The following is a 13,987-nucleotide window of genomic DNA, read 5'->3' on the forward strand; positions in this document are numbered from 1 at the left end:
TTCCAATGAACACCCAGGACTGATCTCCTTTAGAATGGACTGGTTGGATCTCCTTGCAGTCCAAGGGACTCTCAAGAGTCTTCCTCAACACCACAGTTCAAAAGTATCAATTCTTTGGTGCTCAGCTTTATTCACAGTCCAACTCTCACATCCATACATGACTCCTGGAAAAACTACAGCCTTGACTAGATGGACCTTTGTTGGCAAAGTAAAGTCTCTGCTTTTGAATATGCTATCTAGGTTGGTCATAACTTTCCTTCCAAAGAGTAAGCGTCTTTTAATTTCATGGCTACAGTCACCATCTGCAGTGATTTTGGAGCCCAAAAAAATAAAGTCTGACACTGTTTCCACATCTATTTGCCATGAAGTGATGGAACCAGATGCCATGATCTTCATTTTCTGAGTGTTGAGCTTTAAGCCAACTTTTGCACTCTCCTCTTTCACTCTCATCAAGAGGCTTTTGAGTTCCTCTTCACTTTCTGCCATAAGGGGGGTGTCATCTGCATATCTGAGGTTATTGATATTTCTCCCGGCAATCTTGATCCCAGCTTGTGCTTCTTCCAGCCCAGCATTTCTCATGATGTACTCTGCATAGAAGTTAAATAAGCAGGGTGACAATACACAGGCTTGATGACTCCTTTTCCTATTTGGAACCAGTCTGTTGTTCCATATCCAGTTCTAACTGTTGCTTCCTGACCTGCATATAGGTTTCTCAAGAAGTAGGTCAGTTGGTCTGGTATTCCCATCTCTTTCAGAATTTTCCACAGTTTATTGTGATCCACACAGTCAAAGGCTTTGTTTGGCATAGTCCATAAAGCAGAAATCGATGTTTTTCTGGAACTCTCATGCTTTTTCCATGATCCAGCGGATGTTGGCAATTTGATCTCTGGTTCCTCTGCCTTTTCTAAAACCAGCTTGAACATCTGGAAGTGCACGGTTCACGTACTGCTGAAGCCTGGCTTGGAGAATTTTGAGATTACTTCACTAGCGTGTGAAATGAGTGCAATTGTGCAGTAGTTTGAGCATTCTTTGGCATTGCCTTTCTTTGGGATTGGAATGAAAACTGACCTTTTCCAGTCCTGTGGCCACTGCTGAGTTTTCCAAATTTGCTGGCATATTGAGTGCAGCACTTTCACAGCATCATCTAGCACTTTATTTTTACTACTTGTTTTGTTTCTCACACTAGAATACAATGTGAATAAAACTATGGTGAGGTCTCTCTCTTATTATTAGAATAATAGTAATAAGTGCTGCTTATCGGGGACTTACTCTGTATCAAACTTTTATCATTCATTACCTCATTTAGCTTTCATCTTCCCTAAGAAGACAGGAGGAACCTTCAGTCTCCCTTTTTAGAAAAAAGAACCATGGTGTAGAGAGGCAGAGTGGAATCGGCCCACTGCCCTCCTTCCCCACCAGTGATCACCTAACCCAAAGCACCACCACCTCTACCAAGTCAAGGACTACCTCCTGACTGTCTCCCTGTCTTGTCCAAGCCTTGGTCACCCAGCAGTCAGAGCCAACTTCTCAGAAAGGAACTTGATCTTGTGATTTTCCTGCTTTAACATCCCCTTCTCTGGTTTCCTCTTGCTTGTTAGAACCTGCACTCTCCTTATCATGTGTGGAGCAGGCTTTGCAGGACCTGTCCAGCCCCACTTCCCACCATCACTACTATGGCTGACCTCTGTTCTACTCCTGTCTGTTCCTGCCTACAACGTTATTTGCTGTTTCCCTCTTCCAGGAGCCACACCTCACACGTGCCCCTGATTTTGTCTGTTTCTGCCTTCACATAGCAAAAGATGGCCACATGGCAGCCCCAGATTGACAGAAAGGCTGAAAAGATTGGTAAGAGGTCTCCGAGTCCCCACATTCTGGCAAGGACAGCCTGATGTGTTTGACTTGAATAAAAAGTAAATTCCTGGCCTCGTTGACCATATTCTCAGTCTAGATTGTCTTGGTGCATCCTGTTCCCTTTCCCCCTTCTTTCCATCCCCACTGACTGTCATTCCACAAATGATCTATTATGACAACAGAAATGCTTTGTAAACTGCAAATCTCTAAATAAATGTTAATATGGTAACTGTGGCTATGTAAGCCCTAACTGTGGAGTTGCATAATGGGACCAAAAGGAGGGCATTTTGTATATCATAGATGCATGCAAATAAAGTTCATTTTTAGTTCATTTATAGCAAAAGAATCAGCCAATACCTTTGCTACTCTGAATTTTCATGGAGAATTTGAGTTTGCTGTTGGTTTGCCTTTTTTTTTTTTTTAACTCATTTGGATGATTTGTCTAAACAAAGCCTTTAGCAAAACATTTTCCTCATCTTCTAATGTGTTCTCTGTCTTGCACCAAAGTTCTGGCACCTGCTGATTAAAGAAAGGTTATTGTAAGGATCACAGCTCCTGTATTTGCCAATGATGATAACCCAGTCTGTTCTGTCAAGGGATAATGAGAATTTATTAGAAGAATACTGGGCAGGATGTGATTGACCCTCAGGATAGGAACCAAGGGCTGGAGGGAACCCAGAAAGACCATTCTCTCTCCTCTTTTCTGATTCCGAGGCTGCTTGTTCCTTCTCACACTACGCCCCAGCTCTCCACCAGCAGGGGTGGAAGATGACTAGCGGTAGCTGTTGGAGCCAACAGATCTTCGTTGTTGCTGTCTCTCTCTACTTTTCTGATTAATTTCCAAATCAGGAATTAAATGTGACACCAGCCTCATTTTAAATCAAGTTTGGGAGATATTTTCATGGAGGACTGTAGAATTTTCCCACATGTATCACCTCAGGAGGAGAAGACAGCTGTGGGTGCAAGTGTCCATTACCATGGACAGAAGAGGGAAGCGTTTGTTGTAAGCTTGTAGAGCTTGCTAAGCCTACAAGCTTGTTGTTGTTGCTAAGCCTTGGCCCTACCGGGGATCTTCCTCTGAGAGAGGCTGGAACAGAGCAGTACGTGTTGAAGTGTTGTGGCATACATTTGAGTCCAGGACTTGCTTTTTCTTCTTTGTAAGAAGCGTGTTCAGTAATTGCAAAACAAGTAAACATAAAAATAACAAAATTAGGTATATATTATTCTAAGGAGCCTGTATTAAGAATGTTTTCATTTGCAAGTAACAGAATGCCCATCTTAACCTTTAAGGGCATTTTTAGTTATTTAATAAGATATCTCAAGATGAGTTTGGTAGATCATCAATGCCATCAGAACTTATATTCTATTTTTCTGCTTTGTCCATAGCATGTTTGCTTTTTGTCTTCATGGTTGCAAGATGGCTGCCACAACTCCGAACATCTCATTGATGTTAAAGGTGGTAGAGAGGGATAAAAGACAAAGCCAGCATCAGTTCAGTTCAGTTCAGTTGCTCAGTCGTGTCCGACTCTTTGCGACCCTGTGAATCACAGCACGCCAGGCCTCCCTGTCCATCACCAACTTCCAGAGTTCACTCAAACTCACGTCCATCGAGTCGGTGATGCCATCCAGCCATCTCATCCTCTGTCATCCCCTTCTCCTCCTGCCTGCAATCCCTCCCAGCATCAGGGTCTTTTCCAATGAGTCAACTCTTCGAATGAGGTGGCCAAAGTATTGGAGTTTCAGCTTTAGCATCATTCCTTCCAAAGAAATCCCAGGGCTGATCTCCTTCAGAATGGACTGGTTGGATCTCCTTACAATCCAAGGGACTCTCAACAGTCTTCTCCAACACCACAGTTCAAAAGCATCAATTCTTCGGTGCTCTATACTGTCACCCTGCTTATTTAACTTCTATGCAGAGTACATCATGAGAAATGCTGGGCTGGAAGAAGCACAAGCTGGAATCAAGATTGCTGGGAGAAATATCAATAACCTCAGATATGCAGATGACACCCCCCTTATGGCAGAAAGTGAAGAGGAACTCAAAAGCCTCTTGATGAGAGTGAAATAGGAGAGTGAAAAAGTTGGCTTAAAGCTCAACATTCAGAAAGCCAGCATAGTTTGGCATTATGACCACCCTTAGTGTCTAGGAGGGTTGGGGAAGTGAGGATCTGGTTTTTTACCTTCTAGAATGGGGTTAGGAATAACTATTGGGTGGTCCAGCCAACATTGTCTTCTCTAGCTCTTCTTCAATAAAAAGTACTACAGGTGTTCATAAGAGGCGGTGATTGCATTAAACCATCTCTGCCCTGACTCCTCTTTTCAATCCTCTCACTTCCTGTTCCTAGAGGAGATGGGAAATCTTGGCATAAAGCAGTTTAAAAGGTTTCCTGGGCAGCAGGCCCTCTCACACTGACTGTGTTTTCTCTGAGGTCACTCTTTCTGGGACGTGCTAGGAACAGTGCTTCCGCTCCTTCTTTTCCTTATTGTGGGATCTTGAAGATGTTCTAGGGTGGTGAATGTAGAATTCCAGGGTGAAACAACCTTGGTACTATTCATGAACATCCGTGTCTGGTAGAACAGAAGCCAGGCTAATGTGGAAGAACATGAGCTCAAAAATACATCTCCAGAACATGTAGATCACTCACAGGGGCCATAGCAGGAAAAGTCAACTCTCCAGCTTGTAATAATTATGATAAATCTCAATTGCTGATCATATCACCAGAGAATATAAAAAGTCCTGTTAGCCTGTTCACTTTATTTTTAGAAATTTGCCTTAAGAAAACATAATGCATGTTCACAAAGAGTTACAAGGAGGAGGAGGATGGTGGCAATGACGGCAATGAAGCCACATTGAGTGACTCTGTTCTGAAGGCTAGACATCATTGTATGTACTTTGTGTGACTAATCCATTTAATCCTTGTAATAGTCCAGTGAGGTAGGGACTTCCGCAATCCCATTTCCAGATGAGAAAAAGGAGCTCCCAGAAGTTAAGTATCCTTTCCAAACTTCTGTAAGGAAGTGATAGAATTGAGCTTGGATCCCAGGAAGTCTGAATCCAGAATTCACATAGTCAACCACTGTGTTTTTATGATGATCCCATTTAAAACAGAGAACTCTCTGGAAGCCCAGTGGCTAGGACTCTGTGCTTTCACCACTAAAGGTCCAGGTTCAATCCTTTGTTGGAGAACTAAGACCCCAAAGCCACAAGATTCAGCCAATATCAGTTCAGTTCAGTCACTCAGTCATGTCCGACTCTGCAACCCCACGGACTGCAGCACACCAGGCTTCCCTGTCTGTCACCAACTCCCAGAGCTTGTTCAAACTCTTGTCCATTGAGTCGGTGATGCTATCCAACCATCTAATCCTCTGTCGTCCCCTTTTCCTCTTGCCTTCAGTCTTTCCCAGCATCAGGGTCTTTTCCAATGAGTCAGTTCTTTGAATCAGGTGGCCAAAGTACTGGAGCTTCAGCATCAGTCCTTCCAATGAATATTCAGGACTGATTTCTTTAGAATTGACTGGTTGGACCTCCATGCAGTCCAAGAGACTCTCAAGAGTCTTCTCCAACACCACAGTTCAAAAGCATCAACTCTTCAGCACTCAGCTTTCCTTATGGAAAAACCATAGCTTTGACTAGACAGACCTTTGTCAGCAAAGTAACATCTCTGCTTTTTAATATGCAAGCGTCTTTTGAAATCATGGCTGCAGTCACCATCTGCAGTGATTTTGGAGCCCAAGGAAATAAAGTCTGTCACAGTTTCCAGTGTTTCTCCATCTAAGTCTTCCCAAGTGGTGTTAGAACCTGCTTGCCAATGCAAGAGACATAAGAGACCCAGGTTCAATCCCTGAGTTGGGAAGATCCCCTGGAGGAGGGCATGGCAACCCACTCCAGTATGCATGCCTGGAGAATCCCATGGACAAAGGAGCATGGCAGGTTACTGTACCTAGGGTCACAAAAAGTCAGAGAGGACTGAATCAACTTAGTACACACACACACACACACACACACACACACACACGTATAACAAAAAAGAATGTCCAATAGATCAGTTGGATCAATTATCCTTTGAAAGGAATACTAACCAAACCTTAACAATGATATTTTAAAAGAATCCACATAATGAGGTGAAAAAAATTTTCACAGTATTTAAGTGAAAAAAAAAGGAAACGAAATATAAAAAGAAATAAAGACTATAAAAGATATAATCCTATTTTAGTAAAAATGTGTGTGTGTACATGTTTGTATATAAATTAGAACAACCACACCAATACATTAGCAGTTATTTTTAGAAGTCATTTTTTTTCTTATTGCTTTTCTGTATTTTCTAACTTTCCTACAAAATTGCATTCATAGTCAAGAATTGAAAGTTATTTTGAAACATATTATTGGACACCTGTGCTTTTAGCCCTATGTTTCATCTTGGATCATACTCGTAATAGAAAAACATGAAAATACTGAACATGTTTTTTTCCTCCCAGTTTTATTGAGATAAATTGACATACAGCACTGTATAAGCTCAAAGTGTACAACATAAGGGTTTGACTTATATACATCATAAATGATTGCAATAGGTTTAGGGCACATCCATCATCTCGTATAGATATAAACTTTTAAAAATAAGACAAAAAATTTTTCCTTCTGATGAGAACACTTAGAACTTACTCTCTTAACAACTTGCATTTATGGTATGTACTTGTGTGCTTGCTAAGTCGCTTCAGTTGTGTCAGACTCTGCGACCCTATGGACTTTAGCCAGCCAGGTTCCTCTGTCCATGGGATTCTCCAGGCAAGAATACTGGAGTGGGTAGCCTTGCCCTTCTCCAGGGGATCTTCCCAACCCAGGGATGGAACCCAGGTTTCCCACATTTCAGGCAGATTCTTTACCAGCTGAGCTCCCAGGGAAGCCTAAGAATACTGGAGTGGGTAGCCTATCCCTTCTCCAGTGGATCTTCCCGACCCAGGGATTGAACCAGGGTCTCCTGCATTGCAGACAGATTCTTTGCCAGCTGAGCTACCAGGAAAGCCCCATACTGACTAAATTATTATTGTTTTTGTCCTGTTTGACTGCTTTTCTTTGTCTCTGCATTTCTTACTTCTCTGATTAAACTTATTCCTTGGTTAAAGTTTTTTTCACAGACAAAATGTGGGCTGAGAACATAGGAGCAAGAACCTTAAGGTCCTGTTCCTTTTCATTGCCATTTGTAAGATAATAATCTTTCAATCTTTAACTTAGGATGCCCCTCAGAATCATCTGGATTTTCAGCTTAATATTGCCTTTTATTTATTTATTTTTAATATAAATCTATTTATTTTAATTGGAGGTTAATTACTTTACAATATTGTATTATATCAACATGAATCTTCCATGGGTGTACACGTGTTCCCCATCCTGAACCCCCCTCCCACCTCCCTCCCCGTACCATCCCTCTGGGTCGTCTCAGTGCACCAGCCCCAAGCATCCTGTATCTGCATTGAACCTGGCAATTCGTTTCATATATGATAATATACATGTTTCAATGCCATCCTCCCAAATCATCCCACCCTCTCCCTCTCCCACAGAGTCCAAAAGACTGTTCTATACACCTGTGTCTCTTTTGCTGTCTCACATACAGGGTTATTGTTAACATCTTTCTAAATTCCATATATATGCGTTAGTATACTGTATTGGTGTTTTTCTTTCTGGCTTACTTCACTCTGTACAATAGGCTCCAGTTTCATCCACCTCATTAGAACTGATTCAAATGTATTCTTTTTAATGGCTGAGTAATACTCCATTGTGTATATGTACCACAGCTTTCTTATCCATTCATCTGCTGATGGACATCTAGGTTGCTTCCATGTCCTGGCTATTATAAACAGTGCTGCAATGAACATTGGGGTAATATTGCCTTTTAAAATAAAACTGTCTTTTGAATTTATAAAAATAATAATGCTTGTTCATGGACTTCCCTGGTGGCCCAGTGGTAAAGGCTCTGTACTTTCAAAGCAGAGGACATGGATTCAGTCTCTGGTCCGGGAACTGAGATCCTGCATGCAGTGTGGAGCAGCCAAAAAGAAAAAAGAAAAGAATGTTTGTTCAACTTTTCAGAAATATGTATAAACATACTTGTTTCCAATGACACAGAAACAAGAATAAAAACTAACATCCCTCTTCATACCCTATCCTGTTTCCCTCTCCAGAAGTAACCACTTTTAAGCTTGTGTTCTTCTGACCACTTTATCTTAACTTACACACATGTTATTGTTGTTGTTGTTGTTTAGTTGATAAGTCCTGTCCAACTCCTTGCAACCCCATGGATTGTAGCCCCCCGGGCTCCTCTGTCCATGAGATTTCCCAGGCAAGAATACTGGAGTGAGTTGCCATTTCCTTCTCCAGGGGATCATCCAGACCCAGGGACTGACTCGTGTCTCCTGATTGGCAGGCAAATTCTTTACCACTGAGCGACCATGCTGGTTTTGAGAAGATGGGATTCTAGTGTATATAAGTCAGTGGTTTAGAAATTGGTGGAACAGTTTATCTTGGAAATCATGCATGTTATGTCAGTGCATTCAGACATCCGTCAGTCTGCTGCTGCTGCTGCTAAGTCGCTTCAGTCATGTCTGACTCTGTGTGACCCCATAGACGGCAGCCCACCAGGCTCCCCCGTCCCTGGGATTCTCCAGGCAAGAACACTGGAGTGGCTTGACATTTCCTTCTCCAATGCATGAAAGTGAAAAGTGAAAGTGAGGTCGCTCTGTCGTGTCCGACTCTTAGCGACCCCATGGACTGCAGCCTACCAGGCTCCTCAGTCCATAGCATTTTCCAGGCAAGAGTACTGGAGTGGGTTGCCATTGCCTAGTCTCATTCTATTCCCTAGTGTCTGACCACTAGGGGATTTTTTTTTCTAGGGATTGGGGGGATGTTTTCATAATTTGTGATTCCGTGTGCGATAGAATAATGAAATTGTGACAAAGTTTGATGCCCAAACAGATCACTTGGTTTGACTCCATTTCAAGGCATTGATGTGAGTATTGGGGGAAATCTGTAAGTTCCAAGGTCAAGACAAGCCTGGATTTGAACACTGGCTCTGCTGTTTACTAGTAATGTGTCTTTGGGCAAGTTTCATTTCTCTTTGCATTCCTTCTCTATCCCTCAATCTCCATCTATTTAAAGCTACCTCATGGAGATGTTAAATGGGATCATGAGAGCATGAGTGCTAAGTCACTTCAGTCGTATCTGACTCTTTGTAACCCTATGGACTGTAGCTTGCCAGGCTTCTCTGTCCATGGGAATTCTCCAGGCAAGAATATTGGAGTGGGTTTTCAGCTCCTCTTCCAGGGAATCTTCCCTACCCAGGGATCGAACCTGGGTCTCCTGCATTGGCAGGCAAACACTTTACCACTAGTGCCACCTGGGAAGCCCAAATGAAGTCACACGTGACCTCAAGTGCCTGGTGGGCTCTCAGCCTGAGAAAAGCAGTCTTGGTTGGTTCCCTTTCCCCCGCAGCACCTTCTGGACAGACTGCCGGGACTGCCCACAAGGGGGCACAGGTGAACGAAAGGGAGCGAATAGCAGCCCTTGAGCTGAGCACAGACCTGCTTCTGGAGACTCCCTGCTTCTCTATTCACTGGAAACATCCCTGCAGTGTGTAAACACCTTCCTCTCTGGAGACGGCAGAATAAAATCATGTCTTGGACATAATGAGTGCTCTGGAGGTGGGGTGGGGGAGGGTTGGCGGGCAACAGCTCTGCTTTGACCCTGGGGAGCCTGCCTTCTGGTTCCTATGGAAGTTTCACAGCCACTCTCCCCAAAGCACTGAATCAAATCCCTTTTGTGACCAGGAGGCTTAGTTTCACCACTTTTAAAATAGACGGTGTCATACATTCCAGTCCCTCCCTATCAGATTAGCTGAAGAAATCTGGGCACAGTTGGGGGCAATTCAGAAAAGTACTTGAAGGGACACAAAATAACATGCTTACATTAAAAAACAAAAAAAACAAAAAACAAAAACTAGCTAATCATAACATTCCAGATCTCATCCTATTCAACCCACAGAACAACCTTATGAGGCAGGTACTCTTATTAGCCCATTTGGTGATTGAGAAAATGGAGACACAGAGAGGGTTAGCAACTTTCCCAATGTCATACAGCTAGACAGTGTCGGAGGCAAGTTTCAAAGTCTTTTCTGTCCTAACTCCACAGCTTGCAGGTCTAACTCCTGCACACATAGCTTTTCTACTTGAGATGAAGATGCCTTTATCAGAGTTAGAAGACATAGCTGAATCACAGTTCTTTTCTACTGAGTAAATTGGTCCTGAGCAAATCCCCTTGTTTTATCTATTTCTCCATCAGAAATTGGGGTGGGGACAATTTCCACTCCTGGATATATATCTGAAAAACAAAAACACTAATTTGAAAAGATTCATGCGCTCCAGTGTTGTAGCAGCATTATTTATAATTGCCAAGATACAGAAGCAAATTAACTGTCCATCAATAGCTGAATGGATAAGAAGATGTGAAATATGCACACACACACCACACACAATGGAATACTACTTGGCCATAAAAAAGAATGAAATTTTGCCATTTGTAGCAACATGGACGGACCTAGAGGGCATTATGCTAAGTGAAATAAGTCAGACAAAGATAGACAAATACTGTATGATATCACTTATATGTAGAGAAGGAAATGGCAACCCACTCCAGTGTTTTTGCCTGGAGAATCCCAGGGACGGGGGAGCCTGGTGGGCTGCCATCTATGGGGTCACAGAGTCAGACACGAATGAAGGGACTTAGCAGCAGCAGCAGCATCACTTATATGTGGAACCTAAAAAACACAACAAACCAGCGACTATAAAATGAAAGAAACAGACTCACAGATTTAGAGAACAAACTAGTGGTTATCAGTGGGGAACAGGAAAGGGGAGGAGCAAGATGCAGCAAAGGAGTAAGAGATACAAACTATTAGGTATAAAATGAGCTACAAGGATCTGTTGCATAGCATGGGGAATATAGCCAAAATTTTATAACACAAATGAAGTATAACCTTTAAAAATTGTGAATCACTGTATTGTACAGCAACTATACTTCAATTAAAAATATAAAGAAAAACAAAAGGAAATTGGGGCCTGGGGGTAGTGTGACCCCCAGTCCACTAATATCCCTCTCATGGGATTGTGTGTAGGTATCAAGTGTGATAAAGGGTGTGAAAGTGCTTTGCAGACTGTAAAGCGATGTACACATATGTAAGGGGCATGCTCACAAAGTTAAAGATGATAATGGTGAGCAAACAATTAATCATGGGCTGCAGGGTCCTTATTGCATTTGGGGGCTAGTTTATTTCCATCTGCAAGATGCAAATGTAATTAGAGGGACAAGGAAGATGGATTTTCGAGTCTGTCGTGAGAGTTGAGGGTGTTGGTGATGTAGATCTCTGCGGAAATGTTGCCTTAGGCAAGGAAACAATGAGTGCAACAGCCCTGTGGCAATCTGGTGCTGGAATTATCGAGAGCAAGGAGGTGCTGGACAGCGCTCTCCAACAGGAAAGGCCACTGTGATGGAGTTGATGAGCCAAGTGGGGAACAGTGGGGGATGAGGTGAGAGGGGTGATGGGTCAGAGCACCGGGGGCCTCTCAGGCCATTGTAGGGACTTTGGTATTTGCTCTGGGTCAGGTGGGAGCCACTACAGGAGTGAGCAGAAGAGGGGCAGGACCTAACTGTGCCTTTGCAGCAGCACTCTGACTGCTGGCTTGAGAACAGACTGTGGAGGATGAGGGCGGTCACAGGGAGACTGTGGAGAAGCCGGTGCGGTGATCAAGAGATGATGGTGGCTGGAAGTGGTCAGATTCTGACACCACTTAAAGCTGGGCCACCCTGACAGAGCAGATGCTTTTGGTGCTTCAGTTGCTCAGTCGTGTCTGTCTTGCAACCTCATGCACTATAGCCCACCAGGCTCCTCTGTCCATGGGATTTCCCAGGCAAGAATACTGGAGTGAGTTGCCATTTCCTTCTCCAAACAGAGCAGAAGTGGGGAGCAAAAATTGGAAAGACATAGATGGAGGGGTGATTGAGGAAAGAACATGGTTGAGGAGAGAACTACAGGGATCGGTGTTCGCTCTGTTGAGCTCAGGATGTGCCATACTTTTCTAATTTTTAAAATTAACTTATTTATTTTAATTGGAGGCAAATTACTTTACAATATTACAGTGGTTTTTGCCATACATTGACATGAATTAGCCATAGATGTACATGTGTGCCCCATCCTGAACCCCCTTCCCACTCACCTGAAGCAGTTCTAATGAGGTAGATTAAACTGGAGCCTAGTATACAGAGTGAAGTAAGTCAGAAAGAAAAACACCAATACAGTATATTAACACATATATATGGAATTTAGAAAGATGGTAATGATGACCCTATATGCGAGACAGCGAAAGAGGTACAAGTGTAAAGAACAGATTTTTGGACTCTGTGGGAGAAAGCAAGGGTGGGATGATTTGAGAGACTAGCATCGAAACATGTATACTACCATATGTGAGATAGATCATCAGTCTAAGTTCGATGCACCCTACTTTTGATTCTGATTCTGAAAGGTCACATTGCAAAAGACTATGCTTATAGGGATGGGAGGAATTAATGACCTTTTTTTTTGCAATGTATCACAGTATGTAAATAAATTTTATTTAACAAGCACTTATATAGCTCTTACTTAGGATACAGTGGGCACTGTATATATACCATAACTTATTATATGTGCTCCCTCATTAGATCCTGGGAAATCCCATGGACAGAAGGAGCCTGGTGGGCTACAGTCATGGGGTGGCAAAAGAGTTGGACATGACTTAGCAGCTAAACCAAGAACAAAAAACTTACTGAATTAGCCACCTTAACCATTTAAAAGTGTATAGTTCAGCAGAGTTAAGTATATTCATATTGTTTAGCAACAGATTTCTGGAACTTTTTCATCTTGTGAAACTGAAAGTCTATACCCGCCAAACTCTATAATTTTCCTTCTCCCCTCCTCTGTCTTCCCAGCACTTTCTACTTTGTTTCTATGATTTGGACTACTGTAGATACTTCATATGAGGGGAATGATACACTATTTGTCCTTTTGTAACTGGTTTATTTTTTTTTCAATCAGAATAGTGTCCTTGAGGTTCATAAATGTTGTAGCATGTACTAGACTTTCCTTTTTTTTTTCTTTTCCTCATATTTTTTTAATCTAGGGATAACTGATTTACAGTGCTCCAGGTATAGAGCAAAATGATTCATTTATATGTGTGTGTGTGTGTGTGTGCACGTGTATTCTTTTTCAGATTCTTTATCCATTATAGATTATTAAAGATATTGAATATCATTTCCTCCTTTCTTAAGGAGGAAATGCATAATACTTCATTGTGTGTATATAACACATTTTCTTTATCCATTCATCTGTTGGTGGACATTTGGTTTGCTTCTACCTCTGGCTATTATGAATAAGTGAACATGTGTGTGCAAATACCTCTTTGAAATCCTGCCTTGACTTTTAGATGTGTACCCAGAAGTGAGATTGATGGATCATATGGTAGTTCTACTTTTAATTTTTTAAGGAACTTCTGTGCATGCGTGCTGTGTGCCAAGTCGCTTCAGTCATGTTTGACTCTTTGCAACCCTATGGATTGTAGCACGCCAGGCTCCTCTGTCCTTAGGATTATTCAGGCAAGAATACAGGAGTGGGTTGCCATGCCCTCCTTCAGGGGATCTTCTTGACCCAGGGACTGAACCCACATCGCTTACATCTCCTGCATTGGAAGGCGAGTTCTTTACCACTAGCACCACCTGGGAAACCAAGGAGCTCCCATACAGGTTTCCAAATGCTGCGCCATTTTACATTCTCAGTAACAGTGCACAAGGGCTTTGATTTCTCCATGTCTGACTCAATGGACATGAGTTTGAGCAAGCTCCAGGAGATGGTGAAGGAAAGGGAAGCCTGGCATGCTGCAGTTGTACATGCATGAGTTGGACATGACTGAGCAACTGACCAACAACATCCTCACCAACACTTTTAATTTTCATTCTTTTTTTTTTTTAACAGTGGCTGTCCTAATAGATACGAGGTGATATCTCATTGTGGTTTTGATTTGCATTTCTTAATGATTAGTGATGTTGAACATACGGCTATTG

This window comes from Bos taurus, chromosome 25, assembly GCF_002263795.3.
Source record: "Bos taurus isolate L1 Dominette 01449 registration number 42190680 breed Hereford chromosome 25, ARS-UCD2.0, whole genome shotgun sequence".
Taxonomy (NCBI): Eukaryota; Metazoa; Chordata; class Mammalia; order Artiodactyla; family Bovidae; genus Bos; species Bos taurus.